The sequence below is a fragment of the Chrysemys picta genome, chromosome 7 (assembly GCF_011386835.1).
Source record: "Chrysemys picta bellii isolate R12L10 chromosome 7, ASM1138683v2, whole genome shotgun sequence".
Lineage (NCBI taxonomy): Eukaryota > Metazoa > Chordata > Testudines > Emydidae > Chrysemys > Chrysemys picta.
In genome coordinates, this window is record NC_088797.1 from 51,872,064 (window position 1) to 51,890,606 (window position 18,543).

Genomic DNA, 18,543 nt, shown 5'->3' on the forward strand with positions numbered 1-18,543 from the left:
CTGGCTCCCGCACTCCCATTGGTCGGTGCCTGCGGGTGAGAGCCTCCGCCTAGAAGGTGGACCTGCTGCTGGCTGCTTCCAGTGTGCAGTGCGGTCTGCAGTGCCAGGACAGGCAGGAAGCCTCCCTTAGCATGCCTGCTGCGCTGCTGACAGGGAGCCGCCTGAGGTAACCCCCTGCCCCAACCCCCTGCCCCAGCCCTGAACCCCCCCAACCCAGAGCCCCCTCCTGCACCCCAAACCCCTCATCCCTGGCCCCACACCAGAGCCTGCACTTCCAGTCCTGATACCTGACCCCCTCCTACATCCCAACCCCCTGCCCCAGCCCAGAGCCCCCTCCCACACCCTGAACCACTCATTCCTGGCCCACCCCGCAGCCCTCACCCCTGCACCCCAACCCTCTGCCCCAGCCCTGAGCCTCTCCCACACCCCAAACCCCTCATCCCCAGCTCTGTTGGGTCAGGGGCATTAACAATTTTCTTCAACTGGGTTGCCAGAAAAAAAGTTTGAAAACCACTGCTTTAGAGCCTACAAGTCCACTCAGTCCTACTTCAGCCAATCACTTAGACAAACAAGTTTGGTGACATTTGCAGGAGATAATGCTGTCCATTTCTTGTTTACAATGTCACCTGAAAGTGAGAACAGGCGTTCACATGGCACTGTTGTAACCGGCGTCGCAAGATATTTACATACCAGATGCGCTGAAGATTCATATGTCCCTTCATGCTTCAACCACAATTCCAGAGGACATGCATCCTTGCTGATGATGGGTTCTGTTCGATAATGATCCAAAGCAGAGTGGACCAATGCATGTTCATTTTCATCATCTGAGTCAGATGCCATCAGCAGAAGGTTGATTTTCTTTTCTGGTGGTTCGGGTTGTAATGATGCTGCCCTTGGTGGGACACTTCTGAGAATGCCAATTCAAATAGCTTACTAATAAGGCAAACCAAACCAGCCAAACAGAGAGGACTTTGGTTTTCTAACCACAAGTCACACAAGCAATTCCCTTAGACATTCCAGTTTCCCAGTATCACCACCAGTGCCACTCATTATGGGGATGAATGGTTATGAAAACCAATGCCCCAGTAAAAGAAAAAAGGTTCTCCCGATACCAAAGGACAAAGCCCCAGACCCAGGTCAATATACAAATCAGATCTTACCCACAAATCACGCTGTTGCCAATCCTTTAGAATCTAAAGGTTTATTCATAAAAGGAAAAAGATATAGATGAAAGCTAAAATTGGTTAAATGGAATAAATTACATACAGTAATGGCAAAGTTCTTGGTTCAGGCTTGTAGCAGTGATAGAATAAACTGCAGGTTCAAATCAAGTCTCTGGAGTACATCCACAGCTGGGATGGGTCATTCAGACCTTTGTTCAGAGCTTCTGTTTGTAGCAAAGTCCCTCCAGAGGTATGAAGCAGGATTGAAGACAAGATGGAGGAACTGCAGCAGCTTTTTATAATCTCTTGTCATGTGGCCTTTCTTTCTTTGTTCGAAAGACAACCATTCCAGCACATGGCAAGAAAAAACCTTAGAGTTCTGTCCATAGGCATGTCCCTGCATGCTTACCTGAGTCACAAGGTGTATCTGCCTTCTTTCAATGGGTCAGTTGTATAGCTGATGGTCCTTAAAGAGCCATCAAGCAGGCTAGGCAGTGCTGATGCCAAGCTGTCTGGGGTGTCACCCAGAAGCATAGCACAAGTTTGAAATACAGACAGTATAGAGCCAATACTTATAACTTTAAATACAAAAATGATACATGCACCCAGATAGCATAATCATAACCAGCAAACCATAACCTTGTCGTAGACACCTTATTTGACCCCCTTTATACAAGATTTGGTGCCACTACAGGACCTTGGTTGCAACAATGAGCTATATGGTCCCAGTGTGTGTCAATAACATCATACAGGTTCTGTAGTTTCCCCATCTGAGTGTTGCACTTTTAAGACTTCTGAAAGCATGCTCCACACCTCGTCCTTCTCAGATTTTGGACAGCACTTCAGATTCTTAAACCTTGGGTCGAGTGCTGTAGCTATTTTTAGAAATCTCACATTGGTCCCTTCTTTGCATTTTGTCAAATCTGCAGTGACAGTGTTCGTAAATCAAACAACATGTGTTGGATCATCATCTGAGATTGCATTAGATATATGGCAGAATGCGGGTAAAACAGAGCAGAGGACATACAATTCTCCCCCAAAGAGTTCAGTCACAAATGTAATTAATTCACTATTTTTTTAACAAACATCATCAGCATGGAAGCATGTCCTCTGGAATGGTGGCTGAAGCATGAAGGGGCATATAAATGTTTAACATATCTGGCACGTAAATACCTTGCAACACTGGCTACAAAAGTGTCATGCGAACGCCTGTTCTCACTTTCAGGTGACACTGTAAATAAGAAGCAGGCAGCATTATCTCCCGTAAATGTAAACAAACTTGTTTGTCTTAGCGATTGGCTGAACAAGAAGTAGGACTGAGTGGACTTGTAGGCTCTAAAGTTTTACATTGTTTTGTTTTTGAGTACAAAAAAAATGTACATTTGTAAGTTACACTTTCACAATAGAGACTGCACTACAGTACTTGTATAAGGTGAATTGAAAAATACTATTTCTTTTGTTTATCATTTTACAGTGCAAATATTTGTAATACAAATAATATAAAGTGAGCACTGTACACGTTGTATTCTGTGTTCTAATAGAAATCAATATATTTGCTAATGTAGAAAAACATCCAAAAATATTTTTAAAATTTCAATTGTTTAAAAGTGCGATTAATTGCGATTAATTATTTTAATTGCAGATAATTTTTTTGAGTGAGTTAACTGCGATTAATCAACAGTCCTAATTATGATTAGAAAACCAACCCCCCTTTTTGTTTGTTTTTCTTTTCAACTGACATTTTTCTGTTTTGTGTCAGTTTTCTGCCAACATTTTTTGGTTTTCTAGGATTCGAGTGTTTTGATTAAGTCAAAATTTTCCAAACTCCAAACATTTCCAAACCAGCTGTAGCTATTTCATAAGAAGTAGACAATGAGATATATAAGACACAACTATCCGGCGGTGATTAATGTGAAGCAGCAACACGTCTCCTCCCCGCGCTGTGATAGTGCTTCATTGCAAATGAAATTTGTGAACCCCCATGTACGATGTTCAACAGAAAGACCCCAGGCATTATTTCAAGACTGTTACTGTACAGACAATGTGCAGAGTTCCTTTTACTATTGGTAACATTGGCTAAGAAATACATCCTGATGGCGTGGACTGTTAAAGATAAGACCAGCTAGCTGTCTTGAATAAATCTAGTTAAAGAACACTTAATCATAGAGTAAATTACATTGCGGGACTGGGATCGATTCAAATGAAAATGAACAACTATACATGACTTCTTTATCAATGAAAAAATAGACTTACAGCTCCTGTACAAATGAGCAATTGTATGTGACTGCTGCCTCAGTGACTTGTTGAAAATATATTGATTTTCAAATACTGCATTCCTAGCACAGGTAAGACAAACAAGAGCTTACAGGATGGAGCCCCGCTATGGGCTGCTGGGTGAGTGAATTTGGGTGTGTTGTGAGCAGAGCTGAGTGAATGATGGATTTTTCAGTTCGCTGGGAATTCAAGAAATGGGGAGGGGGTTGCTTTGGGTCAAACCAAAAACAATTTTTTTGACATTTTAATTGAATCAAAAATTTTGTTTCAAGTCAGTCAGAATGTTTTGTTTCAACAAAATCCAATCCATTCCTTTTGATTTTGACAATATTTAAGCATTTTTTATTTAAAAAAATAAAATTAAAGGAAATTTTAAGACAAAAATTCATTTTTTACTGAAAAAGTCAAAATGTTTCCTTTGCTCTTGGGGAAGAAGCCAAACCCTGTGTTATGTGCTGTGATAAATGAAGGGGCGGGGGTAGCTCCCTTTTATGGACACCCAGCCAGCCAGTAGCTATAAAATCCCTCTTAGTAGCTGTTTTCTAATTGCTCTACCTATTCAGGGTTAAAAAGTCTCACTGCTATGCGAGGGCATCTGGCCAAAAGAGCCTATGGGAAGGCTAGAACTTCTTAAACTTGAAACAAGACTCCCCTTTTGTCTGTCTGTTGTTGTTCTCCCAGGGAGATGTGGACAGGGCAGAACTGTGCTGTAAGAAGCTTGGGCCAGGTATGAAAAATCATCAGTATCATACCTAGAAACTAATCATTTAAAACCACAGATATGTAAGTAGATCAGGAAATGTCTAGGAAGACGCGATTAGGTTTATCCCTTTTATTTCGTTATGGCTTGTGGATTCCTCTGTGCTAACCCCCAGTGCTTTTGTTTTGCTTGTAACCTTTAAACTGGACCTCAAAAAAGCTATTCTTGGTGCTTAATTCTTGTAGTTGCTCTTTTAAAATCTAGCAATAGCCTGAGTCCCCAAATGTATTTTCTTTCTTTTTTTTATTAATAAAATTTACCTTTTTTTAAGAACAGAATAGAATTTTTGTGTCTTAAGAGGGTTGTGCACGTGTTGTTTAATTAGCTGGTGGCAACAGCTGATTTCCTGGATGTTAGGAATCATTACAAAAGGGATAGAGAATAAGACGGAGAATATCTCATTGCCCTTATATAAATCCGTGATACGCCCACATCTTGAATACTGCATGTTAGATGTGGTCTCCTCATCTCAAAAAAGTTATACTGGCACTAGAAAAGGTTCAGAGAAGGGCAACTAAAATGATTAGGGGTTTGGAACAGGTCCCATATGAGGAGAGATTAAAGAGGCTAGGACTTTTCAGCTTGGAAAAAAGGAGACTAAGGGGGGATATGATAAAGGTATATAAAATCATGAGTGGTGTGGAGAAAGTGAATAAGGAAAAGTTATTTACTTGTTCCCATAATATAAGAACTAGGGGCCACCAAATTAAATTAATGGGCAGCAGGTTTAAAACAAATAAAAGGAAATTCTTCTTCACAAAGCGCACAGTCAACCTGTGGAACAGCCTGAGGAGGTTGTAAAGGCTATAACTATAACAGGGTTTAAAAGAGAACTAGATAAATTCATGGAGGTTAAGTCCATTAATGGCTATTAGCCAGGATGGATAAGGAATGGTGTCCCTAGCCTCTGTTTGTCAGAGGGTGGAGATGGATGGCAGGAGAGAGAACACTTGATTATTACCTGTTAGGTTCACTCCCTCTGGGGCACCTGGCATTGACCACTATTGGTAGACAGGATACTGGGCTGGATGAACCTTTGGTCTGACCCAGTATGGCCTTTCTTATGTTCTTACATTTCTTTCTGGGAGCCTGCCAGCTCTGCGCCAACTGGACTTTTAGCAGCCCGGTCAGCAGTGCTGACTGGAGCCGCCAGGGTCTCTTTTTGACCGGGTGTTCTGGTCGAAAACCAGACACCTGGCAACGCTACTGCCTAACTTTGGACAGTAACCAAAGGGAAATGGTGTATCTTCCTCCTCAGTGTCATCTTTGGCAGCCCATTCTGAAGCCTTTGTATTATCATCCCGAATCCAGGGAACAGAAGATGCAATTGTCCCCCACGGGGGTCCTGATATTATACTTTGTTCTTGTCCTATTTCTCTTTTGCTTTCAAAACTGCTATAATTTCTCCCACTTTTCTTCCTAAAAATAGCTTAATCTATTTAATTCATCCAGGAGAAGGGTACTTTATCACAGTCTATAGGTACCTACAGGGGGATGAGATTTTTGATAGCAGAAAGGTGTTTACTCTGGCAGAAAAATGCATAATGGGAGCCAATGGTTGGACACTGAAACTAGACAAATTCAGACTAGAAAGAAAGCACAAATTTTCAACAGTGAGTGGTAATTAAACATTTGAACAGCTTACCCGTGGATGAGTTGGGTTTTCCCTCACTTGGTATCTTATAAATCAAGACTGGATTTCTTTTTAAAAGATATGCTCTAGCTCAAACAGGTGTCATGGGCTTGACGCAGAAGTTACTGGGTGAGGGTCTCTGGCCTGCCTTATTCAGGAGGTCAGACTAGATGATCATAATGGTCCATTCTGGCCTTAGAATGTATTATCTTTTGTAAGAAGTAAAGCAGAGAGGGGCTGCAATGTGAGCCCCTCATAGCTCTTCTGGGGAAGAGGCTGCATTCGAAGACTGTATTTATTTTATTCATAGACATTATTTCTAATAATAATGGAAATAGGACTGCGTTAATGTGCTTTAGATGTCCTTTAGTTCATGCCAGCAGCATCTACATGAGGCAATTAGAGCGCCATACGTTAAAGTTCTCTACAGTACACACCCCATAGGCCAGCTGCAGCACTGTGCAGACAAATACTAACTAGGCCCCTAAATTGAAGACTTTGGTGACAAAAGGTGGGAAAATGCCCTCAGTCATGGGGGCTAATATAATCTCCATTGTCTCCTCTGCTTGCTCCCCCTAGCCCACGATAGTCACTTAAGTCTTATCCAGGTGGAGTCTGCTGCTTGTTCTCATCCAAATTCCAGTGTCATTCCAGCACTGGGAAAGATGCTCAAACACACTGCCAGGGCTGTCCTTAGGCATACGCAGCATATGCGGCTGAGTTGGGCACCCAAAAATTTGGGGCACCCCTGGGTTTTAGTGTCCACCCTTCCGCCTCTTCTTAACCCTGTTCGGACCCTTCCTGCAGGCTCCCACCACAGCTGGCTGCTGCAGCCTGTTGAGTTTTCCTTCCGAGGGGATCTAGTACTTAAAAGTGAAAAAGCCTTCCAGCCTGCCAGACCTATTAGCACAACATTAAAACTGTTAAAGAGCCATTCAAGTGGTAATGAAGCCATTTAACGGGCATTTGCCAACCTGCAGGTATATACTGTCAGTTTCTGAATTTACTGACAAAAACAGTCTCTCTGGTCCCGCGCCTGCAACGCCTCGAGATGCCTGGGTAAGAGGATCGGCTGCTGCTGGAAGTGGTGCGAGGAGCACCGGGAGCTGGGAATACTGGTGCCACGCTTAAAGACCCCGGACCACACCATCGTCACCCCAACCGCCAGAGCTATGCTGGAAAGGACCCTGAAGGACACCATCCACTGCCACTACGCCGAGAACCTCAAGCGGAAGCTGGACCAGGGCAAGGTGTTCGACGTGTCCAGCAAGTGGGACGCCAGCAACCACTTCCTCCCCGGGGGCAGCTTCACCAGGTTCACCGACTGGCGGTTCGTCCACAGGGCCCGTCTCAACTGTGTTCCCCTCAACGGAGCAGTCCGCCACGGCAACCAGGACAAGCGCTGCAGGAAGTGCGGCTATGCAAACGAGACCCTGCCCCACGTCCTGTGTGGATGCGAACAGCACTCCGGAGTCTGGCGGCACCGCCACAACGCCATCCAAAACCGGCTGCTGAAAGCCATCCCACCGTCCCTGGGGAAGATCACCCTCGACTCCGCCATCCCCGGGACAGACAGCAGACTGCGACCCGACATCATCGTGACGGACACAGAAAAGAAGATCTTGTCATAGACGTCATGGTCCCTTTTGAAAACCGGTCACCAGCCCTCCACGAGGCCCAAGCACGGAAGACGTTGAAGTACACCCCGCTGGCCGAGACCCTGAGAGCCCAAGGCTACGAGGTCCAGATACACGCCCTGATCGTGGGAGCCCTGGGCTCCTGGGACCCCCACAACGAGCCAGTTCTGAGAGCGTGCCAAGTTGGTCAACGCTACGCCCGGCTCATGAGACAGCTCATGGTGTCTGACATTTATACGGAACACATCACAGGACACCATCAATACCACACTGAGTAACCGAGACCGCTGACCAGGTAAATAACCCACTTTCTTCCCTGACAGACCAAGGGTACCCCACCCATGTACTTATCCACTACACCAATACTGACTTGGACTCCTTATTCATTCCATGGGTGGCGTACCCGAGCTCACTTATCCACTGACACTTTAAAAACTCTTGCACCTCAGTCTGGGTCTATGCAGGTTATGTGATATGTATGTATCTTTACATCCTTGCAAACGATACCTGTAACCCCCCATAACCCAAGCCTGACCCCAGATGTACAGTACCTTCCCTCTTAACTCGTGTATATTTCATTTTAAACATTCGCTTTAATAAAATTTTTAAATTTACTCAGAACATGTTAGTCTATAGGACCTTAGTTTAAAATTTGCTTTAAAAATATTTCATTAGTGTGTTTCTGAAGATTATAAAATCACATCTCTAAAAAATCCTTGCATCGATTTTTAGATGCACAATCTGAGTATTCATCTTTAGCCTTAAATGCTTGGATCTTCAGAGATACAGTTTTTTAAATAAATCCTTCAAAAGACCACACTTAACTAAAATACACATGCGAGCCCAGGCTGCCGTCAGGCATAGGGACACCAGTTTAATAATACAGCATAGGGCCCCATAAATCTAAGGAAGGCCCTGCTCACTACCCAAGCTGGACAAGAGGGTAGTATAAAGCTGCGTATTATCAAGTTCCTGAAAAGTCTTCGACCTGTGCCTCTCCACTGACCGACCTTACACCTCACACATGCATTCAATAAGAGAGATGGCAACCTAGAACCCTGGGTAGCTCTGTTGGAGAGAAGATTTACACTACACAGCTTTCTGCGGTCTCTCCAAGAGAGACTAAGACCAGTCTGCTCCTGCCCACTACCAGTCAACCCCACCTCCCTCAGTATTGAAGGGAGCTGATAGATCAACAGCAGCATGGACACCTGAACATCCTCCATGTCTAGGAGCACCACAGTTGCAATGTCTTTGCCCAACCCAGACTGCAGTGTCAACTCACAAGGATCAAGGAACTCAAAGGTAACAAGTGACTGAGCATTCTCTCACTGAAGTCTTTTCCAAATTCTCAACCAGACATGGAGGCCAGGTAAAATTGGCTAGATTGAGTGTCCACCTCTAGAGATGGCTTTTTGAGTACAGGATGAACACATGCTTCAGTTAAAAGCGATCAGCACATTATTTGTCTCAAAGAAATCATTGGCGCTCTCTGCAGGCAACATAATTAGTACTTTCCCAGTGGTCTTCCACCTGCCAGAAGGGACAAGGGCCCAAAACAAAGGCCATATGTGACGTTCCCCTGGTGTTATCTGGACCAGTGATCTACTAGGTCACTCCAATCCTTGACCTCTGGGCATTGGATACCACACAATCAAATTATTAGGATGAACATGGGGGTGCTGGGTGTTTTTCCGAGGTACAGAATGTCACACCTCCCCCCTTAGTTTACTGCAAGAGGGTTAGTCACTGACTAACTTGAAGGCAGTTTGTGTTATAGTTTTCTTGGCATCCAGCCTTCAAGGCCATGAGGTGGTATGTCTCAGTTTCCCCATTCACACACAGCAAACCAGGTTTTTGGGTAGGAGAATGTTTAGGCTCCCAACCTCCTTCTCTCTTCCCAGGGGCAAAATTGGATCCTCCCTTCCCACCAGTTTTAAACCCCTTTTTCTGTGACCTGCCTTCAGCAGACACCTGAGTCTGTTCAAAGGCATCAGCTAAAAAAATCATCTCATCCACAGTCTTTACATCTTTATCCCATAGACACCACTTTACATCTGCCTTACATATGCTTAGGAAATGCTCTTGAGCAACAAGATCAAGCATTCCTTCAAAACTTGCCACTTCTTTATCCCTCACCCATTTTCCCAACAAATCTTTCATTTTGTTTACATGTTCCCCATTACTCATCCCAATATCCCTTTTATGATTCCTAAATTTGATTCTATATGTTTCAGGGGTAATCTGAAAACTTCACAAAACAGTATCTTTAAATTTACAATAGTCTAAAGCATCTTCAATAGGCTTTCCATTGAATACTGTTAGAAGAAAGAGCCAGCTGACCCAGAGGCGGATTTGAGTAGATGGGCTTCTTTATTGTGGTACTTGTTCCCCTGGACCCAATTGTCCAGTAAGCCCCGAATTAGTTACAGCACATTCTTTTTGTTTGTTAGTATGTACATGCCTACATTCGTTACAACACCCCAAAAACCCTTACTAAGTAATAAAAACACCCATTCTATTAGTAAACCCACCTCTATCTATTGTTCACAGCATTACGCATATCACACAGGCATTTTTACCTTGAAAATACATTTCTTTACAACAATCTGTTGCCACAAATCTCCCTGGTCAGCAATTCTCAGGGGAGGGAGGAAGAAGGGCCATGAGCAAGGACTCGTTTATGTAGCTGGGAAAGGAAGGGAGGGGAGAAATAATACTGCTTTACACAAAAAGTATCTTTTAGATCCCCATATTCCTTATGCAGCTGCGAGCTTATCTATCCCCAACAAGCGAAGAAATGGTGCTTGCCTGTGACTTTTCTCCCGAATACCATACCAGCACGCCAGCGGCTCCCAGGTCTCTACTTAACCCTTCCATATCCCAACAAATACATTTCAAGCTTTACCAGTCAATTTCGCAATCAGGGTAGGAACTCTCTTATCATCAGGATTTCATATATTACACACAGCCTTTCGAAGGTAGTCAGATATTCAGCAATATCATCCTCTTCACTGTATGCAGGAAATAAATGTTCTCATTTGTGGATTTTTGGAGTGATGGGAGTCGTTGAGTTCGGGGGGTTCTGGTTCTGCTTCTCTAGCAAGTCCAGTTGGTGTTTTCTCTCTCTCTCTTTCTTCCCGCTCTCTTTCTCTTTCTCTTTCTTCTCTCTCTCTCTGTTTCTTCCATGGCCCTTCTGTGTGCAGCCTCCTCTCTGTCTGACTCTTTTTCTTCTCTCTCTCTCTCTTTTTCTTTTATCTCCAGTTCTTTCAGTTGCAGTAATCTCTGGTGCTCTCTCTTCTTTTCTGCAACCTGCAGCCTAAAAAAAACCTGCAGCTTTGCAATTGCTTCATTGCTTTCACTGATTTTCCTGCTTTCCTGTTCTTACTTCCCTTTCCCGAAATAAGCAAACAGAAAATAACAAAACTGTGACCTCCTCCTGATTGTTCTTAGCCACTGCACTCATGTAATATCACAAATATCAGTGCTTGAAGTGTGAACTCCACTTGGAGTAACAGGCTGCACGTACACGCTGCTCACTGTGCTACTGTGATGTTCCCCTGGTGTTATCTGGACTAGTGATCTGCTAGGTCACTCCAATCCTTGACTCTGGGAGCCAGACTTACCCTGCTCTGCTGTGGAGAGCCCACTCCTGGGCTGTTCGTGCACAGCCTCTGGCATGTAAACTGCTCCTTGGATTGTGCAACCAGATGACACTAGCCAATATCTCTGATCCCAGACACAACCCTAGGAACCTCCAACTTGCAGTGTCCAGTTATGCCCGCTGGACACTGCAAGCTTATATAAGTTTGTCAATTTAACAAAGAAATGGGTATGTACCAGGCTTGTTATCCCAGGGGGAGTCTCTGACACACTTCAAACCAAACACACTGCTTCGGGTAGAATAAACAAACAAATTTATTAACTGTGAAAGATGGATTTTAAATTATTATAAGTCAACATAACAAGTCAGATTTGGTCAAATGAAATAAAAGCAAAACGCATTCTAAGCTGATTTTAACACTTTCAGTGCCTTTAGAAACTTAGATGCTTCTCACCACAGGCTGGCTGGTAGCCCTTCAGCCAGGCTCTCCCCTTTGATCAGTGCTTCAGTTGCTTGGTGGTGATGTCTGTAGATGGAGTTGGAAGAGAGCGGCAGAGCATGGCAAACGTCTCTCCCTTTTATCATGTTCTTTCTTCCCTCTTGGCTTTGTCCCCAGCCCCTTCAGAGTCAGGTGAGCATTACCTCATCGTAGTGCCAAACTGATGAAAGGAAGGGGGGTGACTCACTCAAGAGTCCAAAAGATCCTTTGTTGCTGCCTAGGCCAGTGTCCTTTGTTCCTGTGAGGCTGGGCTGGGTTTGTCCCATACATGCCCTGATGAGGTATGAACTGCCCTTCTGCTCTTGGAGAGTTTTTCCTGGGCCTGTTTTAAGCCATGAGGACACATTTTCAGTCTCATAACTTTATAAATGAAATTACAACCTATAACATTACTATAGCATCACTATAACAACAATGCTCAGTGCATCATGAGCCTTCCGAAGACACCCGACATGACAAACTTTGCATTGGATACCACAATCATATTATTAGGATGAACATGGGGGTGCTGGGTGTTTCCCCGAGGTACAGAATGTCACACCATGGCCCCAGGTTCTCCTAGTACACCCAGAATGTCTGTGAGCAACACTGGCCAGCACCCAAGCAGAGAAGACCTAACATTTGTCCCCTCCAGATATTGTCCCACCTCCGCAGACAAAGAGAGATTGGTCTAATTACAGTCAATTTTATCTGCAAAGTAACCTCAGCTTTCCTCACTTTGTAAGGGACTCACATCAGCCACGAAGTGCAAACTGCTTAGGTTAATCAGGTTTCAGAGTAGCAGCCGTGTTAGTCTGTATCCGCAAAAAGAACAGGAGTACTTGTGGCACCTTAGAGACTAACAAATTTATTAGAGCATAAGCTTTCGTGGGCTACTGCCCACGTCTTCGGATGCAGTAGCCCACGAAAGCTTATGCTCTAATAAATTTGTTAGTCTCTAAGGTGCCACAAGTACTCCTGTTCTTTTTAGGTTAAACAAGTGTCTACCGCCATCTGATGGAGACTTTGCAGATCCTTTGGTGGAAGCAAAAAATCTTTGTTCCCTGCACACAGTGTAAGAATTAAACAAAACCTACATGATGCAAGAGGTCAGCTTCTACCTGAGACTTCCACCATCCGTACTTCAACCATCTTCCCTAGACAGCAGTCTTACAGTGGAATCAGTAGCTAAATCCTGGGTTGCTCCACAGTTGCAATGTTAAGGAGGAGACTTTAAACACATGAGTCTAGACAATCCCAGAGCAATATCATTTCACCCATATTGCACAGAAGTCATTTTTTGTTGTTAAGTGCATTCTTTATTCCAGAGGATACCAGTAAAACCCAGTTAAGGTAGGTCTCAATTTCCACTGAAATGGGAGCTTGTTTGCAGCCCTGTAAGCATACCCCTTGGTTTTGGAAAAATCAAAAACATCAGAGTACTCTCCTGAGTGCCACTGAGTTTTTTTAAAATGAGTTATGTGGGGACATGTTGAGTAGGGGGAGCAAGATGTTCTCACAAAGCACTAGTATCAAGATTTCAGGCAGCCACATCTCATCTTTTTTTTTAAAACCCTTCATCAAGGCCACACAGCACACAGGCCCCTAGAATATGGTTCTGATTTGTAGACTTGCTCACTTGTGTGCAGAATGCTTTTGAAATGTCTTTAACTTCTAAAATACAAGTGTTATAAAGATTCTTCATTCTAACAGAGATCCAACATGATCCAGTGACTGAAAGTTGAAGCTAAGCAAATTCAGACTGGAAATAAGGTACAGATTTTTAACAGTGAGGGTAATTAACTGTTGGAACAATTTACCAAGGTGTCTTGATGGATTCTCCATAACTGGTAATTTTAAAACCAAGATTGGATGTTTTTCTAAAAGATCTGCCCTAGGACTTATTTTGGGAAGTTCTCTGGCCTGTGTTATAGAGGAGGTCAGACTAGATTATCATGATGGTCCCTTCTGGCCTTGGAATCTATGAATCTATAACTGTGGTCTGGAAAACATGCCTTAAAGAGAGAAACTAAAGGAACTCAGTCTATTTCAGTTGTTGAAGAGAAGATTAAGAGGTGACTTGATCTTGGTCTTTAGGTATTTACACAGAAGACTTCTAACAGAAGAGGACTTTTTAATCTAGCAGGCAGAGGCAGACTGAGATCCAATGGCTGGAAGTTGAAGCTGAGAAAAATTAAAACTGGAAATAAGGTGCAAATTGGAGATACAGGTTAATTAACCATTGGAAGAGATTGCCAAAGCATGTGGCACATTCTCCATCATTTAGAGGGGCCTCCATCACTTCAGGTCACTGATAGGTAAGGCTTAGATTTTGTCACAGATATTTTTAGTAAAAGTCACGGATGGGTCACGGGCAATAAAGAAAAATTCATGGAAGCCTGTGACCTGTCCTGACTTCTATTAAAAATATCCATGATAAAACGAGAAGGGGCTGGGCAGATGCTGGGTGGCTGGGAGCTCCAACTCCCCACCACCTGCTCCTGGGAGCTGCAGGTTTCCCCTGCCCGCCATGGCGCGGGGAGCCATAGAAATCTCCCTGCAACCTGCAGTGGCAGGAAGCTGCGGAGATCCCACTGTTGCCGGCGGCGGCCAGGGAGCTGCAGGGTTCCCCCTGCCTGCCGTGGTGCAGGGAGCCACAGAAATCCCCCTGCCACCGACAGCGGCCAGGGAGCCACAGGGGTCCCCCATGCCACCGCCAGCGGCCAAGGAGCTGCAGGGGGGATTGCGGGGGTCCCCCATGCTGCTGGCGGCGGCCAGAGAGCTGTGGGGATCCCCCTGCCACCACCAGCTGTGGGGAGCTGCTGGGGTCCCCCATGCTGCACGTGGCAGCTGGGGAGCTTCAGGGTACCCCCCATACATATGGCTGCTGGGAGCTTGGGGGCATTGCTGCCTGAGGCGGCGGGGGTACTTCACAGCTCCCTGCTGCTGCGGGAGGCTGTGGGACCCAGTAGCTCCCAGCCACTGGGGCTGAAGTCATACAGGTCTTTGGAAGTCATGGATTCCATGACTTCCGTGACCTCCGTGACTATGTCGTAGCCTTACTGATAGGTTTCAGGGCCTCACTTTCTTTATGGCCAGATGGGCAGGAGGGATCAAACCCTTTGTCTCTTGGACCATGGGGTCATAGTGTGGAACAGATTGAGAGTGACTGTCCTAGAGTCTTTAAATGGAGATGAGATGCCTCTTCCTGAAAGATATGCTCTAGTTCAACAACACATTAGTGGGCTTAATGAGGGAATCATTGGGTGCAATTCGGTGGTCTCTGCTATGCAGAAAGGCCAGAATGGCCCTTTCTGGCTTTAAATCTGTGAGTCTAATGTAAATTTGACATTTGTAGGGTCAGTGGGTTTTAAGTTACTTGATCCCAAAGACAGTTGCCAGGATGTTTTTAAGGCATAAAAAGACAGATGATTGTCACACTTCCCCCACTCAGAAACGGATTCACATTTTCTGAAAAATCCCCCTTTGAGCTCACACTGAGCATGTGAAACTTCAACCCAAAAGAAGGAAATTTTGAGAAAGTGAAGAATAGAGACACTGGCTTAATGTTAGGTACTGGAATATAGCTAGTCTGGTCTAGTGGTCAGAGCAGGTATCCAAGTCAGGGAATGGAATTAAGGGTCAGAACCAGAGTCAACTGCCTGGTACCAGAGCCAGGGGCTAAGCAAGAGTCAGAGGCAGGAATCAAAGCTCAGGGTCAGGTACTAAATAACAGAGCCAAAGCTCAAGCCAGAGTTGGAACCAGGGGGCCAGAACCAGGACAGGTGACTGATGGTCAGAAGCAAGGCATAAGGGCAGGAACTGTGGGAGAGGCAAGGATCAGGCATGGTGGGAACTAGGAGTGAAGGCAGGGCGAGGCAGGAACAGAGTCCACTGCAGCAGCAAGGAATGACCTAATTGCTCATTCTGCCTCATTCTGGCTTAAATAACATGGTTGGACTAATTGATGGAGCCAGGCAATGCTCCAGTCGGGGCTGCCATGGATGGTGCTTTGGCCAAGGCTGGACTCCTGCTAGCTCTTTGGTTTTAGCAGACAGCAGGTGGGAATGCACAGGCCTCAGTTTGAGATATCACGCTTGATTACAGCACTGCCATTTTTAATAACCTGAATGATTTGCTTTGCATTTGTTCTGGTTTGTTTAAGGTAAGATTTGGGAAAACCCTTTCTGAAGGCCACATAAATAATTCAGGGGAAACGCACCAGGACTGGCAAACAGTTTATCTCCTGCACGCACATGTTGGTGCTCAAAGGAGCTCATTGATTTTTCTGCACCATTCCACTTTTGCGCAAGGAGTGTAAGCAGATAACAAGATGCTTAAGTTTGAGGGAAGGTACTGTTTGATTTGTACCCTTGGAAGTGTTGGGTATTGATCCATCAGTAAAAAAATCAATGCTGTGAGATAATGACCCACAGTTTCTACCTAGCAACAAGGGTGGGAACATAGAGCCGATTGTCAACCTCTAAATTACCAAGAAAGGCCTGGCACGTGTCTAGAGAGAGAATATGTTTTGCACTGTTTGTTTGTTCCACCTTCCTATGTCTGTATATCTCCTTGTCTAGCAGTAATGCTTCTGCTGGCATTACTATGGCAGCTTAGCTTTGATGTTGCAGTCTGGAGGCAGCTATCACACCCAGGCTGATGGGTTTGTAGCGATTGTGCAGGCTTCTCTCTTCCAGTAATGCAGTGTTTCCAAACTTGGGACTCCGCTTGTGTAGGGAAAGCCCCTGGCTTTGGTTCGCTGCTCCAGACCAATGGGAGCTGCTGGAAGGGACGGCCAGTACGTCCATCGGCCAGTGGGAGCTGCGATCAGCCGGACCTGTGGACGCAGCAGGTAAACAAACTGGCCCGGCCCACCAGGGGCTTTCCCTACACAAGCAGCGTCCCAAGTTTGGGAAACTCTGCAGTAATGGATAAGCTAATCAGTCTTGTCCATCACTAAGCTTGTCCCCATAATTACTATAATAAAAAATTGTCCGGACTTGGCAAGACTACAGAATTGTTCATCTAAGGAAAAGGAATGGAAATGTCACTGTTGCTCAGTAGTAATCAGTCAGAGCTGTTCAGCTGGGATTATCCATTACAAGCTATTTCATCATGTTAACATTAAAGGCTGCGTTGAGTCAAAATGGTGGACATTATTCTGCTGACTTACTGTGTGCACCCAAAAGAACCAAGCACTCAGCAACAAGGGGCAGGTTGGTATCACCAGCCAGTTCCTCGTAGCTTGTAGAAGGATTTTTTTAAACTAAGATAGTTGGTTTTTACTCAGTCTTTGTCTTCAGTCAGCATTTGCTGGCGGAAAGCCATCAGGGTTTGGCCCAGCACTGATGGTCCCTTAGATCCAGCATTTCTTCCCTGTCTCAACGATGGATTATGGATCACTAGTGTAAATGTTGGCGTGAAGAAGTCTGGGACTATATACACTGTCATATAACATGTGACCTAGGAATGAATGATTAATGCAGCGTGATAGGAGAAAGAGAGATGGGAAGCTAGAAAGAGGATCTGCAGCAGAGCGGCACATACAAGAAGAGGAATCTTATACACAAACATGAAGGAGACTAGTGGGATACCTCTGGGCATCAGTGGGGTCTTGTGGTTGTGAGGGCTCTTTAAGACAGAGGCCAATTAAGTAAGAGAAAAAAACTTTTGAAGTGATAATCAAGATAGCCCAGGACAGACAGTTTGATAATTCCAGCTCAGCAGTCTCTCGTTGGAGTCTGTTTTTGAAGTTTTTCTGTTGTAAGATAGCCACCCGCAGGTCTGTCATTGAATGGCCAGACAGGTTAAAGTGTTCTCCCACTGGTTTTTGAGTATTATGATTCCTGATGTCAGATTTGTGTCCATTAATTCTTTTGCGTAGAGACTGTCCGGTTTGGCCAATGTACATGGCAGAGGGGCATTGCTGGCACATGATGGTATATATCACATTGGTAGATGTCAACTCTGTCCACATATCTATTCAAGTGACATCATCATAGGACCTAATCACATCAGCCATACCATCAGGGGCTCATTCACCTGCACATGACAGACCTGCGGGTGGCTATCTTACAACAGAAAAACTTGAAAAACAGACTCCAACGAGAGACTGCTGAGCTGGAATTGATATGCATACTAGATACAATCAACTCAGGATTGAATAAGGACTGGGAATGGCTGAGCCATTACAAACATTGAATCTATCTCCCCTTGTAAGTATTCTCACATTGTCTGTACTGGGGTATCTTGATTATCACTTCAAAAGTTTTTTTCTCTTACTTAATTGGTAAGACAACTCCCACCTGTTCATTCTCTCTGTATGTGTGTATATATATCTCCTCAATATATGTTCCACTCTATATGCATCCGAAGAAGTGGGCTGTAGCCCATGAAAGCTTATGCTCTAATAAATTGGTTAGTCTCTAAGGTGCCACAAGTACTCCTGTTCTTTTTGAGTATAAATGTAGTCAGGGTTGCAACTGTTATCTATCAGATCTCTCCCTCAGCTTATGGCCATCAGTCCCCCACAGTTGGGGTCCCTCAAGGGGGATAGAACACTCTACAAGCTTGCATGAGTACAGTTACTATACGGTCTTCCTCTGGGGGAAGGTCTGTGTTCCCTCATGGAAGTGAAAGGCTGTTTGATCCCACAACTACCCATCCTCCACGATTCATGCAGATCTTGGGCCCTTTGCAGAGGTTGGGGCCATCCATGTGCACTTCCTGTGTATCTGCACTGCCTCTCAGTTCCCCCTTCCTTCCTCTGGCTCCTCATAGCATCGCTTCTCCTAGCAATGCCCCTTGAACCTCAGGGGAGTGGGGCAGGGGTTGGTTCCCATCATGGAATGGGTGGTGGGGAAAGTGCCTTTACCATGAGTCGCTATGTTCCCGTGGGAAGGCCCCCTCCACACCAAGGGTCTGGAGCTGTGTGTAATATTATTGCTCTTGCTAACTTATTGCCCAGAATGTGCAAAAAACCACCTGGTGT

General features: G+C 44.9%; 1 protein-coding gene and 1 long non-coding RNA gene across 3 annotated transcripts in view; one reads left to right on the forward strand and one right to left on the reverse strand.

Moving 5' to 3' along the window:
• BSN (bassoon presynaptic cytomatrix protein) overlaps nucleotides 1–18,543 on the forward strand; it is a 463,393-nt gene that overhangs the window by 232,629 nt on the left and 212,221 nt on the right. The window lies entirely within an intron of this gene.
• On the reverse strand, nucleotides 9,819–11,990 carry LOC135972676 (uncharacterized). Its single transcript, XR_010589150.1, has 2 exons — nucleotides 11,526–11,990; nucleotides 9,819–10,786 (listed from the first exon to the last, which is right to left on the reverse strand). It is a non-coding gene; the product is annotated as an uncharacterized LOC135972676 (long non-coding RNA).